Source organism: Sardina pilchardus, chromosome 4, assembly GCF_963854185.1.
Source record: "Sardina pilchardus chromosome 4, fSarPil1.1, whole genome shotgun sequence".
Taxonomy (NCBI): Eukaryota; Metazoa; Chordata; class Actinopteri; order Clupeiformes; family Clupeidae; genus Sardina; species Sardina pilchardus.
The window spans coordinates 13,062,290-13,077,289 of NC_084997.1; the positions used below are offsets into that span (position 1 = coordinate 13,062,290).

The window sequence follows — 15,000 nt, forward strand, 5'->3', positions numbered from 1 at the left end:
GGGAAAAAAACACAAAAACTGAAAAACATACAGGAAAACATGTCTTTAGTTTTATAGCAAAGCAAAGACAACCTTTTCCCTAAACAAAGACTATAAATATGTACATAAATTTTTTTCAGCTTCCCTCTGGGTACGGGGAGATAGGATTAACCACCTGTGCCCAAATTAGCTGTGTGCATATGTCAGCAGACTAAAGGTGTGAACATAGAGGATCAGTGCAGACAGTCTTGCTTCCAAGCTCTAGATTACTAGATGGTCCACTTCAAGCAGCTGCGTTCCTGCTGCCACAACTTAGCACAGGTTTAAAATCAGTGCTAGATCCTGCATGGTGATAAGGCAGTGACCAATTGTTTTACACTTGGAGGAAGAAGAGAAGGGGTGTGTGTGGGGGGGGCTGCTTTTAATTTTTTCCCCGTTTGTTTCTGGGACCAGCGGTGTTTGATGGTTGGTTAATGTCTTTTCTGGATTTTTTACGGCTGTTTGCGTGGAACAGCGGCGTGCATTCTTAATTTGCATGCTGTGGAAAAAGAAGATGTGAAAGCTTTTTGCTCTCATTTGCATGCTGGTGCGGGATAGTGGAAGCCCAGTGACTACACCTGACAGAGTATGTAGCATGACTGTATGTGGTTAAATCTGGCTTATCTCTGTAGCACAATACGTATTTGTTTACATGTCACCTAATACAAATTTACCAACTTGTTTGGAGAACTTCAGTGGATTTCAGTGATTCTATTATTCTCTAAATCAGTAATACTTTTCACATGATTGTTTTTTTTTTTTTTTTTAATAAAAACTTAGTTGTTTTAGGAATGTGTGCTCCGTTTTTAAAAGGCCAATGCATGTCAGAATGGTCCAGCAGATTAAACTAGATAAGGGTGCTGTAATGGGCGAGGATGAGGTGGCACCTGAAACCTGATTGCCCGTGCAAAGGGGGGAAAAAACGATGCATTTGGGCCCACTCCCATTTTGGAGGCGGACTCTTGAGCTCTGGCACATCTTTAGACAAGCCGCCCCCCACCCCATCCCGCTCCACCCCTAACCCCCACCCTCCCTCCCCCCATTCACATTACAGCACAGTTAGGAGTCACGGTGGCGATCACTGGTGCTTGTACAAGGATGTTAAATGTTAGTGACAGAAGTTGGAAGAGAGCAGATGAGATTTCCTGATTGGACTAAGATTCCAAGGCCTCGGCCAGGCTCTGTCTAATATGGTCACGTAGAGAAATTGATTTTCCTCAGAAATTAATTAATTTTTCATATAGCCCTAAGCTGGAGTTTAAAAAGGAGTGCTCGCGCGTTGCTCCCCTATTTTCCTCTCTTTTTTAAAGAATTATTGCCTAATCATATTAATACTTTTGCCCCAAGGATGAAAAGATAATTGTACAAATGCAGTTGGAAATATGTATCACTCAGTATTTATGATTAAATTATGCAAATAGGTCCTCTTCCAGCCTTCGTGGACCCAGATTGTCTAATTAGGATTGATATGCCGAATAGATGTTCTGGAATCTGAATACAAGCATGTCCAAGGAGCAGAAAATTGAAAATGACAAGGCTGGAATCCTTAAAAAGTGTGTGTGTGTGTGTGTGTGTGTGAGAGAGAGAGGGAGAGAGAGAGAGTGTGAGATTGTGTGTATGTGTATGTGTATGTGTATGTGTGTGTGTGTGTGTGCGTGCGTGTGTGTGTGCATGTGTGTTTTTTTTTTTTCAGTGTCTAATTCAGCGTGGCCGTATCAGGAGTTAATTTTCCCCGGCTTCGTTTCACGTCTCGGGCTGACAGGAAAAAGAATACATCAGGGAAGGCAATCTCTGCTGGGATTCCAGAAATTTCCTCCACTTGTTTTCGCTCGCTCCTAATTTTCATGGAGGCTATCACAGATGAATCTTCTCCTGTGTAAACACGCTCATGTTATTCCAACAATATCGATGTTGTTTGAACTTCATCCTCCATTCAAGGCTTCTCAAGCGCACTGCAAGGGCATAATAACAGCATAAAGTCATCGTTGAGCAAGACGTCGCCATCTTCGCTTCCGTGGAAGGCCTCCCGTAATATGTTCCAATGAAGCGGACATATTTATAACTCTTCAGAATCCCCTCCTCAGTCCTTGGCTGTAGGTGTTGGTGTGAGAGCCTCTCGAGGCCACGAGAAAAGGCAAATAAAAAAAGCAAAAAAAAAAAACGAATCGGGAGATGAATTAGAATGGGGCCAGTTCAGTCACATAGCGTGGGTGTCAGCAGATTTTGGCTGGCCTTCTTAGGAGGACAGGTGACCGTTTGCGATCTGGAGGCGCTTTTTCATTTAGGTCAGGACAAGCTCCACTTTGCTCCAGCCCGCCCACATCCAGCGCTTCCATTACAGGAGAGAGGGAAGGGAGGAGAAGGAGGGGAGAGAGGGAAGAGAGGGGAGGGCAGAAGGGCAAAAACAAAGGGCCAGCACATTGCCTCTGCACTTCTGGGGGTTCAAATAAATACTGTACTCTGTCACTTTCATCCTCAGGTTTCTACCGGGTGCTGGAGGCAGGAGGGGGGTAGGATGGGATGAGGGGGGTTATGGGGTGTTTTCATCAGCTCATGTTGTTCAGCTGTCGTCATGGCAGCTGTGTCGAGACTCTAGGAGTCTAGAAGGCTGTGTTGTTGTCTTAATGAATGTTAAAACGCCACTGAAGGAGGGAAAATGTCTTTATATTTGTCAAGGATAGAGCATAATCTGTGTTTAGGAAAATAAAGTTTGTCTCTCTTAAGTGAGCCCCTGTCACTGTAGAGCCACGCTTCTATTTAAATCCTTCCTCCTGTTTGCGCATACAGACGAGTTGGAGTTGGTCTGTGTGGACCACTTCTCGCTTACAATGAGACGACACGGAGCGAGACAACCGGCGTGTCTCAGCTGGGCTCTCCATAAACCTCAGAAGTGAAAACAGAGGAAATTAGATATTTTTTATCCCTCTCTCTCTCTCTCTCTCTCTCTCTCTCTCGCTCTCTCTCTCTCTCTGCCCCGTCCTCTCCTGACGAGACGCTGCTCAATACAAAAGGCACAGAGGGCCTCCGACGCCTCCCGAAGTCCCCCCATAAAGTACCGATCGTTATCTAATCTTTACCTGGCATACGAAATGCCCCCAGAGCTAATGACACTCGAGAAGCACGAAATCCTATCGCTGTTCAAAGCGCGTGCGCTTGGAGAATCTTCTGACGGGGGTCCAACTGCCTCTCGTCGAGAAGAAATGAAATTCGCCTGCGACCACAAAAAGCAGTCAGTTAGGGTAATTCATTTTAAATGGAATTACTTAGGAAAACCTTTAAATACTGGGAGATGCAGGGACACAGGCATTCGGCCTCGCCGGGTCTTTTGCATGTTACATTAGCGTGGCGGCTGGCAGAATTATTTATGTGTTTGGTCTAGCGAGTAAATGGCCTTTTCAAGGTGAAATACTGATATGGACAGTCTATTAGATAAAAATGCTAAATACATAGCGCTGCTTACGCTGATGTCGATTTTTTCCCCCCCTTTCGAATCCATTCCGGAGTTGAAACAATGTCAGAGAGGGGGGCATGTCAGCACAGGTGGTGTAGCATTGATAAGCCTAGCGTTTAATTGTCCAAGGATAAACTGACAACTTCAGTTAGTCATTAGCTTTAGCTAGCGCTATCGTCCGCACATTCCGAACGTGAATCTAAAACACAATGGGGCTTAATCACCAGGTACACATGCAGCTCTGAAAATGATCATTACTCAGTCCAGTGATTAAATGTCATAGCAGCATCGACTGCCCACAGATATGCAACTTCAAAGCCTGCCCACCGTGGCGAGGCCTTTTCTGAAGAATGCCAACGGAAGGCCAAAAACACACCTGTCTTGATGGCCTGCTATGAATATCTTCACACTGAGAAAAAAAAAAAAAAAACATGCCCGCGACTCACACTCATTCCCACAATACAGCAAAGCCATTTTCAATGACACCAGAAAGAAAGAGATCTGTTGGCCTGGTAACATAGTGTACTTCATCTCACAATCGACCCTGTAATCGGTCTGGGATCATTGTTTGTCTACAATAGCAAACTGAAATGGTGAATGGTGTCTTGGCGGAGAGTTCAGAGTCTGTGTATTGTCAGGTGTAGGTGTTTCCCTTTAGAGATGATCCAGGGCTCTCACATTGCTAAGGCCTTTCACGTTGCTGTTTTTCTCCGGTGGGGGGGACAAAACGTGTTGTCACGGTTACTGTATCATAGTGCTAAGTCTGGCCGTCTTCATGAGATTCCAGTTCCAGTTTTTCCTCCTTGCTCTCTTTTCCAGACTCAAATGTCAGTTTCTCTCTTTCTGTCTCTCTGATGAGGCATCTCTACCTCCCTAGTAAGGCGTCTGTCTATCTCTCTCTCTTTCTCTCTCTTTCTCTCCCATGCTGTAACCTCTCTCTCACTCTTTCTCTCTCCTCATCTCACCCACTCATTCTTGTTGAAGCGTCTCTCTCTCTCTCTCTCTGTCTCTCTGTCTGTCTCTCTCTCTCTCTCTCTGTGTCTGTCTCTCTCTCTCTCTCAGCCAGAATGCACAGAGCAGAGCTGAGCTGAGCTGTGGTGCCTGGCTATTATTATTCTCCGGTGAGGGACTGTCAGTGGGCTCCTCTGAGACATGACACCAAACTCGTCTGCTGGAAGTGTACCGCCGCGCTCTCCTTCTGTCCAATCAGATACTCGTAAAGCCATGACACCTGGCAGGGGAAGGTAAATGGTGAGCTCAGAGAGGAGGGAGAGAGAGACAGAGACAGAAAGAGGGGGAGAGAGAGAGAGAGATAGAGAGAGAGAGAAACATGGATGTGCGCTCAGCATACAGACAACATGACAGGAGGAGCCACTGAACACCACTGAGGAGACTGAAGTGGGTTGTCGAGTTTTTCCGTGGAAGAGATAAAAAAAAAAATGCTTTTGAACACGGCATGATGACGTATGTTGCACAACATATATGTTACGTGACCACCTCCTCTGCAGTGACATACAGAAGATTGTGGCTTTAATTTTGTTTTTTTTTACTCTATGTTTAATATGGATTTTATTCCTGAAATCCATTTAAAGCCACATTGTAAAGGTATTCATATGTGTCACTTTATTTTAAATGGAGTATTGAGCTGAGACTGAGGACACCGTAGTAGACAGGTAGAAAGGGTTTTCATAAAGGAAGATGCAATAACGATCACGAAAGCAGTGCACACACACACACACACACACATACACACACACACACACACACACACACACACAGATCCCCCCCACTCTCTCACACACACACACACACACACACTCACACACACACACACACACACACACACACAATGTGTATGTATGTGGGAGTGTGTATTCCCCTGCCCATTTCACCTTTATGCAGGGAAACATAAAAGAAAACAAAAGCATAATAACATGAGGCATGCTCACCACGGGCCTCACCCTGGCCATACTAATAAAAGCTAGCCGGCGTAAAATGGTCTGTCTCCGTGCATTCTCCCTCGGGATCAGAGTGCGACTCCCTTAAAGCCCGCATGTGAATTGGCTTTTCTGAAAAGAAGGCTGAATTAAGTCAAGCTGACACTGCATGGCAATAAGCTTTGTTTCATTCCCAATGCAGTATTCATTTGTGGCACTGGGAGATTTATTGCATGATTGACAATTATGAGAGGATGACCTAGTTCTTTGTAATGGAACAAAAATGGTTTTCATGGGACAGTTCTCTCTCTTTCTCTCACTCTCTCTTCTTTTCTCTTTCTCTCTTTCTCTCTTTTGTATTGTTCTGACCCCGTCCTTAGAAATAAAGAAACCCTCCCAAAAGAAATAGGACGTTTGTACTCTCTCTCTGAAAATGTAGTTTGGTAATATATGCAGTATTCAGACTGTCCCTTATTGTAAATGGCAATGGATTTATGCACACATCACAGCTCCCATCAAAGGACATCTAACAGTGAATTTTTCCGTTGAGCGATGAAAAGAAAAGACTCATCACCATTCACAAATATGAACCTGTAGAGACATAGGTTCTGGTTACACACAGATATTTCTTGTCTTGTTTTCGCACACACAAACTGTGTGGGCAGCCCACTTAGGTTTCGCCGGGGTGATCTCTGGGAAACTCTTTAATGGCGTCTCATATTTCATGATTCAGACCGTTTTGATCTTACCTTCCTATTTAACCATCCTATTCTGCTTAGTGAAGCTCATTACTGCAGGGAGCCAGGCACTGTGACTCCGGGGACTTCTGCTCGAGAGAAACCACAAATGATACAAGCAGAGCTTTAGCCAAAGTTAATATCCTGCAAAATTGTTCTGTGCAGCCTGGCAGAAAAAAAGGTGATGATTAAATGACACACACAAGATATAAAAGACTGAAAATGGAGGACAAAAAAAGACAAAAAAGGAAAAGGAAGGAAAAGCTATTTAAGATTTTACTTCATGACAAAGTGTTAGGCGTTTGCCTAGATTTAAACAACTGAGGATTATTATTAAGCAGAGTGAGATGTTGAAGTTGTGTTGTTGTTGAAGTGTGGAGGAGAGAGCCCTTGTAACAGGAAGAGGCTCTGTTCCCTGCCTGGCACACAAGTAAGGGGCTTAATGTCCCACAAGGCTTCCATATCAGTACTTGTGTCATGCTTTCAGGAGGAGAAGGGGGGTGGGAGGGAATGAGAAATGGTTGAAAAAATAATAGAAAATCCTCTTTTCCAGGAATGTGTGCGATGGCAGACGGGCTAGTGGTGACTATTCTCTTGTTATCTATAAACCATAATTCATATCGCAAATCCTTTCTTTATGTTGGCTGTAAACAGTGAAGATTAAAGATGTCATTCTTTTCTTTTTTTTTCCCCATTCGAGCAAATTGTTCAACTGTCCTCAACCTGATGAGGTATGTGCGGAATTTAAATGATTTTAATTGCGCCGGCGCATAATTGGCTGTCTTGTTCCCATGTCTGGTCCGGGGCCAGTGACAGAGGACTCAGTGCTCGAGCCTCTCCACTGTGATGACCTTGTTCTGGTTCACCCCTTTTCGGTTGGGGGGCCATTATTTGTCTCTGAACCAGTCAGAAGTTTATACGAACTCTCTCTCTCCTCATCTCTCACTGTCTCTCTCTCTCTCTCTTTCTCTTTATCTTTTGCTCACTCTCTCGTCTCTCTCCCTCCCTCCCTCTCTCTCTCTCTCTCCCTCTCTCTCTCTCTCTCTCTCTCTCTCTCTCTCTTCAATATGGTGACCTTTGTCTTAGCGTGGCCAGCTACATCTATTATCCGGTTGTGACACCGGCGAAAGTCTCCCCGAGATTCACCTTCCGTGTGGGGATTACCAGAGCCGGCACATATCTCCTGGAAACGGACAGAGACTCAAATCATGTCAGTTCTCACTCTCTATCTTTTTTTTCGTCCCTTCATCACTCTCTCGCTCCCAAAAGATTAAATGTTATGTGTTGCCAATTTCAAGAACTGTGAATTAAAGGTTGTAAAAATGGGGCGAAAAAACGGGGGTGGAGTGGGGGGGGCTTTTGCAGTTATCAAATGTCCTCCGACTCTTGACCTTTGAAATGTCAGAGAAAAAGAATGTGAGACAATAGCCCGGGCTGAGCAGATCTGATTACTTGGATCAAACATACCAGGGCTTGGCTATCAGTCAGGCTAAGGTCTTAATGGAAGGAAATTGCCGCCCTCAAAACAAAAAACAAGTACCAAAAGTTTTTTTTAATACGCATCTGTCGTCTTGTTTTATCATTAGCGGCGGCCGGAGTATTGTTCTCCAGCGGGGAGACTGGTGAAAAGCGTCTCTTAGATGTCAGTCGGGGTTATATAACGTGTCCTTGATCAGGGAGCCTCTTCTCCAGCTGTGTCACTTGCTATTCTCGCAGGCACATGCCAGATAGCCGAGCGTTATTTCAAGTGACACAAAAGAGCCTCTAAAGCTATGATGCACTGGACACACTCACACAGTCACACAGTCACACTCACAAGTGCACAGTGGACGCACATACTGTATTGTACGAAACGTGCACACACACACACACACACACACACACACACACACACACACATGTACGCACGCACTCACACACACACACACACACACACACACACACACACACACACACACACACACACACTCACACATACCCACACACACACACACACAATGCCCACCCACACACACACACAACATGCTTTTGTGATCATTTCTCGGACTGAAATCTAAGCTGGATAATTTAAAGGTATGAGTGTATGGGTGTGTGCGTGCGGGTGTGTGTGTGTGTGTGTGCGTGTCGGGTCACGGGGTCAAGCCGGCAGGAATGTCAGGGAGCCGCGAGGCCCTGACAGCTCCTTTCACCGGGGGCCTGGGGGCTGTCGCTGGGCTGTCGGCTGGAGGGGAGTGGGGGTGGGTGGGTGGCGGGCAGGAGGGGAGGTCCAGGCTGGAGAGAGATAGCACTGGAGGAGGGGGTGTGGGCTGGGATGGAGGGATGGGGTGGGGGGGGGGGGTTCGTCTCGCTGACAGCCGTCCAGCAGTGTTGTCACAGCAGGAAGGCATCAGTTGGAGAAACAGATAGCACAGGAGAGGAGAGGAGAGGAGAGGTGCTGCAGTGCCGTCTGGCCTCGGCTGGGCTGACCACAGACAGACACATGGACTTAGGGATGGAGGGACGGTCGGATGGAAGTCGGGTGGATATGAGTGTGTGTGTGTGTGTGTGTGTGTGTGGGGTGGAGGGGGCTGAAAAGATTAGGCGCGGCCATTGGGGTCAGCATGTTCCCACCGAGGCTTCAGAGGGGTTATTAATAAAACACAGGACGAGAGGCAGAGGCCTTATTAAACCATATGCAAACCACACTCACACACACACACACACACACACACACACACACACACACACACACACCACCCCCCCCCTCGCACACACGCAACTCTCAACATGTGTGGTGTGTGGGGAACGTCAGTGGAGGCTTTTGCTAGTGACAGCCCGGCACCGCTTCAATTTACCAAACAGTAAACAAAGTTTACGCAGGGGCTGATTCTGGAGCGACTGGGAAGGGAGGAAGGGAGGGTTGGGGATAGAGAGGCTTGTTTGCTCCGTGATTGCTCTGCGTCCGTCCCCGTCTCTCCCTCTCTCCCTCTTCCTCTCTCCTCCCCGGCTGGGACGGGCCTCGCAGGACTGCGACTAGCGTAGCGTGTCAAGGTAAATATGCAGACAAATGTGGCAGCGAACACGGGCGCATTCTTAAGAGCTCCGCCCGATAAAACCGCCGCGGCACGCATAACTCTCCCTCCTCACTCTCCCTCTCTCTCTCGCTCTCCTTTCTCTCCTCTGTCTCTCCTCTCTCTCTCCCCCCCTTTACCTTAAGTGATGACTCGGTGTCCGACCTGTCATGTGGCATAAAAGGAAACATAACACGATAGCGGAAGATCTTTGATCGAGATGCGCGCGCGTGGCGTGCAACGTCGGTGATTTATAATAGCGGGCGCCTCAATAAAAAGGGGATGTCAACTTCTGGGGCCTTAATGAAAGCTCTTGAACATATCTGCACGCGGCGATATGTTGACAGTGGGGGATGCAAATGAGGTTAAATGTGAGAGAGAGCAAAATGAATCACTCCCTCCTGTCTCTCTATCTGCGTCTCTCTCTCTCTCCGTGTGAAAGAGAGAATACCAAGAAGAAAAGGGACAGATAGATTGAGAAAGAGAGAAAGATGGAGTGGGGGGAAAAGAGAGAGAGAGAGAGAGAGATAGAGAGAGAAAGAGAGACGGCAGATAGCCGTGCCGCAGTACAAAGCTTGCCCGTGTGACACATTCTCTCCTTTTGTTTCAGACTGCTAACTGTATTTAATTTCACATCTTATCGCAGGGGCCCCTGCTTCGTCTGTCGGCGAGCTCCTCCCCGAGTCAAAGCGACCCCCAGAGATAAACTCTGTCAGACTCGGGGGGTGATTTATTAAATTCTGATTTCTGTGAAGGACTTTAATGTCGAGGGGGAAAGAAAATACATCGCAGGTGTCTGCCAGCTCCAGGCACTGTTTGCTCTCTATCATGCCTTCCAAAGGTAAAGGCAAGAAAAAAGAGAGGGAGAGAGAGAGGGAGAGAGAGAGAGAGAGAGAGAGAGAGAGAGAGAGAGAGAGAGAGAGAGAGAGAGAGAGAGAGAGAGAGAGAGAGAGGGAGGAGTGAGGCGGGAGACAGAGACAGAGAGAGAAAAAGAGAGAGAGAGAGGGAATCTTACAAATCTACTCGGGATTTCCTGTCTTTGTTGTGGCAATAAGAATGTTTTTAACAACTCCCTCACCCACCACCACCCTCTTGCCTCTTACACACATAGACATGCACATTCTCTCTCTCTCTGTTTCTCTCTCTCTCTCTTACACACACACACACACACTCACACACACGCACACACACTCACAGAGACACACACTCACGCGGACATAATAAAGATGTTAACGCGCAGCTGCCTTATTTAAACGTTACGTGTCGTAACAGTATATGCCCGTATTTCAGATGGGAGATAGCTGAAGAACTCGGACTATTTTAATAGTGCTTGGACCTCAGAGAGCTGATCGATATCGATGCAAATCCACTGGTGGACACCTAAAAGTGTCCTTGGCCCCCTCTATCCAAATCTATTAGGGAAATCCACCGTCCTAATCACAACCAGTTATCGCTCGGCTATTTGAATAAACTGGTTTGCATCTCTCCCCTCTTCCCTCTCCGTCTTCCCCCTCTCGTTCGCTCTCTCTCCACCTCCCTTCCACTATCTTGCTATTCCTTTCTTTTTTCAAGCGTGTCTTGTCACCAATTAACCCTTTCCGAACGATGTGTGCTTTGTACGGCGTGATCACGGGGCGCAGCGTGTGGCAGCCATGGTGTCGCGGATCCATTGTTAAATGTAATTTAATACGGAAAATAATTAAACGCGATAGGCCTTACGTTTCAAGGTTGCGGGTCATATGGCCCTTTTCCTTTGCAAGTCATTAATGGCGAGAGAATGTGGGGCCATAAAAGTGATATGTTACTTATTCCAGAGGTTATCTGCGGATGGCTGTATGATTATACCCTAATGATGGTCGGGGGCCAATGCCACGCTTTGCTGTTTTACGCCTGCTCTCCCAGCGGGTCGCTCCTCCTGCCGCGGCTGCCCACCCGTGGACGAGAGCGCGGCTTCTTTGGCGTCCCGTCGGACGAGGAGTGGCGCTTTTCACATATTTACTTAACGCTTACGCCCCGGCACTAAATAGGACTCTCTAACACCACAGAGAGAGGAGGAGAGAGAAGGAGAGAGAGGGAGAGAGAGAGAGAGACACAGCAAGACGGAGTGGATAGAGAGAGAAAAGGGGAGAAGGAGATCACTGGGAGAGAAGGAAGAAGCGAGAGAGACTGCATAGTTAGTGAGAGACAGACGGATAGAGAGACAGAGAGAGAGAGACTTTTCTAGTAGCCACAGCTTCGGTTTTGAGTTGCCCGTGTCTAGTCAGTCACACTGTGGTGGCTCAACTCTCCCATTCCTCCCCACTCACCGCACAGCCTAACACAGCCCCTGCCTATCCTAATCTGTACTGGTATAATCCAGCCCGGCTCAGCCCAGCCCAGCCCAGCCTAACCCAGTGCAGGCTAGTCCAGCTTAATCCAACCCAGCCCAGTCTAACCCAGCCCAGCCCAGCCCAGCCCAGCCCAGCCCAGCCCAGCCCAGTCTAGCTCTCCTGTGGCCTGGGGTGTCTCCGGCAGCAGAGGAGAAAGCAGGACAGCTCCTCTCCATCGGGATCCGTGTGTGTGTGTGTGTGTGTGTTTGAGGGGTGGGGTGGGGAGGTACGTCTCTTGTGATCCGCGCGTCTCACTTTCTCCATTGTTTCGCTGCTAGTCAGCATCTTTTGTCTCCGCCACTGATTTGTCTTTTGATCTGTGCGAGTGATTTATCTGCATGGAATCGTTTTCCCTCGCAATCCCCCTCAGGAAATTTGGAATGAGTCTCCCGTAACCTTGGCAGGGCCAAAACAAAGCTTGATAGCTGATCTCATGTATTTTGATGCAGCTCTCCGCCGCGCTCCTCGGAAAATGAAAAGGAAAATGACCGTGTCCTTCACTCACTTCCCATCAGAAGCGTCTTAAATAATACATGGGCCGCGCTCTCTGACGGCTTCTGCGCCGAGGTGGGCCCAACTGCAAAAAAAAAAAAATACATTGACACTTATGAAGTAGGCAGATAAGCATCTTTTCATACTTTCACTTCCCCTTTTTTCCCTCTCTCTATCTCTCTCTCTCTCTTTACTCTCTTTTCTATTTTCTCTCTCTCTCTCCCTCTCTCCCTCTCTCGCTCTTATACACTTATACTTGTGAGTCATGTGGCTCGCACTACAAGCGCTACATCTTGCATTCAGCTGTTTCCATCACCTGACGATACGGGGAGGCTTTGGAGGGAGACTGTAATGCCTTTGGACGGCAACAGTTTTCCCCTCTGTTTGCCTGGTTAAAAGCGTTGCGGGTTTTGGGGATTGGAGTTGACAACCCTGAGGGTATTGGAGCTGTTTGCCTTCTCGTTTTTTTTCTCTCTCTCACTCTCTCTCTCCCTCTCTTTTTCCACTTGTGCTCCAGCGCAGCTGTTTCAGTCTTTCCCCCACCAGCTGTCAGTTAGAACGAGCTCTGCTCTCTCTCTCTCTCTCTCCGTAAACATCTCCGCTCGCCACCTGCCTCCCACCGGGGAAATAGGTGCTCGTTGGAAAAGTTTAAACAGTGCAGGGAGAGAGAGAGGGAGACTGAGAGAGAGAGGGAGAGAGAGAGAGAGAGAGAGAGAGAGAGAGAGGGAGGGAGAAAAAGAGGGAAAGGGAGAGAGACGAACAGGTGGAGGATACTCCGTATGCAAGGTGCGGTGTGGAGGAGGCCTCACTAACAGCCGCCAGGGCTTGTTTTAAAGTGTTATCAGCGCTGCTATGAGTTTTAGTGTGGGAGTTAATGATAATTTTTAATTAGGCGTCGGGGTGCTCTGTTTGAATGTAATTTGACTTTTTACACTCTGGGGTGACAAGAGATTAAAGGTGACGGAAAAAAAAAAACGTAGAAGCCCACAGCTCGGCGTTTCTTGACAAAATATTACTACAGACAGACATTTAAAGCCTCTTTTGATACCTTTAAATGCCTTTAACTGTGTCTAGCTGCCTGTGGCTTTTCTTACCTGTAATGCAGCCCCTTTTGTGATACACCAGGCATGTGTGTGTGTGTGTGTGTGTGTGTGTGTGTGTGTGTGTGTAGGTGTTCGGTTACTGTCGAAATACGTGTGGGTATACTTTTTTTTCGTCTGTCAGCAAGGCCACTCATTTTCAAAGTCAAGAAAGGAGCAGACACCATTGAGGTCTTTGTTTAACTTTCCACCATCCATTCCAGTCCAAATTGTCATTTCCCTGACATTATCTTAAAACGAATTATTGAAAAAACTAATTAAAGAAACAGGCCCTTGATAGTCTCGATAACGCGATGGGTCTCTCTCACTGGCTCTGTTTGTTTTTCAAAAAAAGACTTGCCACAGTCTTCCTTCAGTACAGGAAGTTATGAAAGCATTACACCCTGATCACTTGCACAATGGCATTTTAGACCTCAGTGTTTGTCTAAACATGGCCTCGATGTTAGTTCGGAAAATATCTCGTCGTTACGTGATAAGTTGACTACATAATTACTCCGGACTCTGGAAAGAATAACTGTAACTAGGATTTGTGGGTGTCGTAAGTGCACACTGTTCGCGTTTCCCTGGCTAAAATACCCCCTAAACAAGCATCTGACTACTTCAGAAATAAAACCTCATTAATATTGCCAAATTGGTTTTGGGGTTGCATCACTTCTTCCCCCACTATTCCGCAAACTGTTCCGACATGTATCCTGTTCGACTGACTGTCCCCTTGTGTACATGATGCTTATGGAGTGCCGTAACTGTGGCGCCTTACACAATCGGAGCAGAGCAGAGCAGAACGCAACATGACTCAATTGTTGCGCCCGTTTCTGTGACAGGACCCCGGCCGTAATGAAGGGCAGCGCAAAGGAGGATGGAGGAGTGGAAGGTGGTTGTGTGTGTGTGTGTGTGTGTGTGTGTGTGTGTGTGTGTGTGTGTGTGTGTGTGTGTGTGCGTGTGTGTGTGTGTGTGTGTGTGTGTGTGTGTGTGCGTGTGTGCGTGTGTGTGCGTGTGTGTGTGTGTGTTTGTGTGTGCGCGTGTGTGTATGTATGTGTGTGTGTGTGGGGGGAGGGGGGGTGTTCATCTTGATAAGCGATTCCAAATCAGCAGCCATTGATTTGAAACCAAAGCACCCGGCTCTGTTTGCATAGTGGTGGAGGGGGAAATAGCAGAGTGGTGTGTGTGTGTGTGTGTGTGTGTGTGTGTGTGTGTGTGTGTGTGTGTGTGTGTGTGTGTGTGTGTGTGTGTGTGTGTGTGTGTGTGTGTGTGTGTGTGTGTGTGTGTGTGTGTGTGTGTGTGTGTGTGTGTGTGTGTGTGTGTGTGTGTGTGTGTGTGTGTGTGTGTGTGTGTGTGTGTGTGTCTGGTGGCTCTGTGAGTGATGTTTGTGCTCCATTCCTGTTTAGCATCTCAGAACCCCAGGCTACACGCAGCATACTGAGGCCACCTGAGTAAGACTTTATTAAGAGATGAAATGTGAGTGTGTGTGTGTGTGCGTGTGTGTGTGTGTGTGTGTGTGTGTGTGTGTGTGTGTGTGTGTGCGTGTTCGTGTGTGTGTGTTTGTCTCTGTGTGTGTGTGTGTGTGTGTGTGTGCGCACATGAGTGCAATGAGTGTATGTATATGAATGTGAGTGATTGTGTGTGAATGAGTTTGAGTGTGTGTGTGGTGTATGTGTGCATATGCGTGTGTGTGTGTGTGTGTGTGTGTGTGTGTGTGTGTGTGCGTGTGTGTGTGTGTGTGTGTGTGTGTGCATGTGCGTGTGTGTGTGTGTGTGAGTGTGTGTGAGAGAGGGGGTCACCGTGTTGCTCCCCCCTTCTCACGGACGTGGCCCCCCCGCTGACCTCCTTTCTTCCGCGGCCGTGTTTT

General features: G+C 47.4%; 1 protein-coding gene across 2 annotated transcripts in view; it reads left to right on the plus strand.

Annotated features, from left to right (window-relative positions):
* The window catches only part of dachd (dachshund d), a 126,643-nt gene that overhangs the window by 5,352 nt on the left and 106,291 nt on the right, over positions 1-15,000 (plus strand). The gene's annotated exons all lie outside the window — the stretch shown is intronic.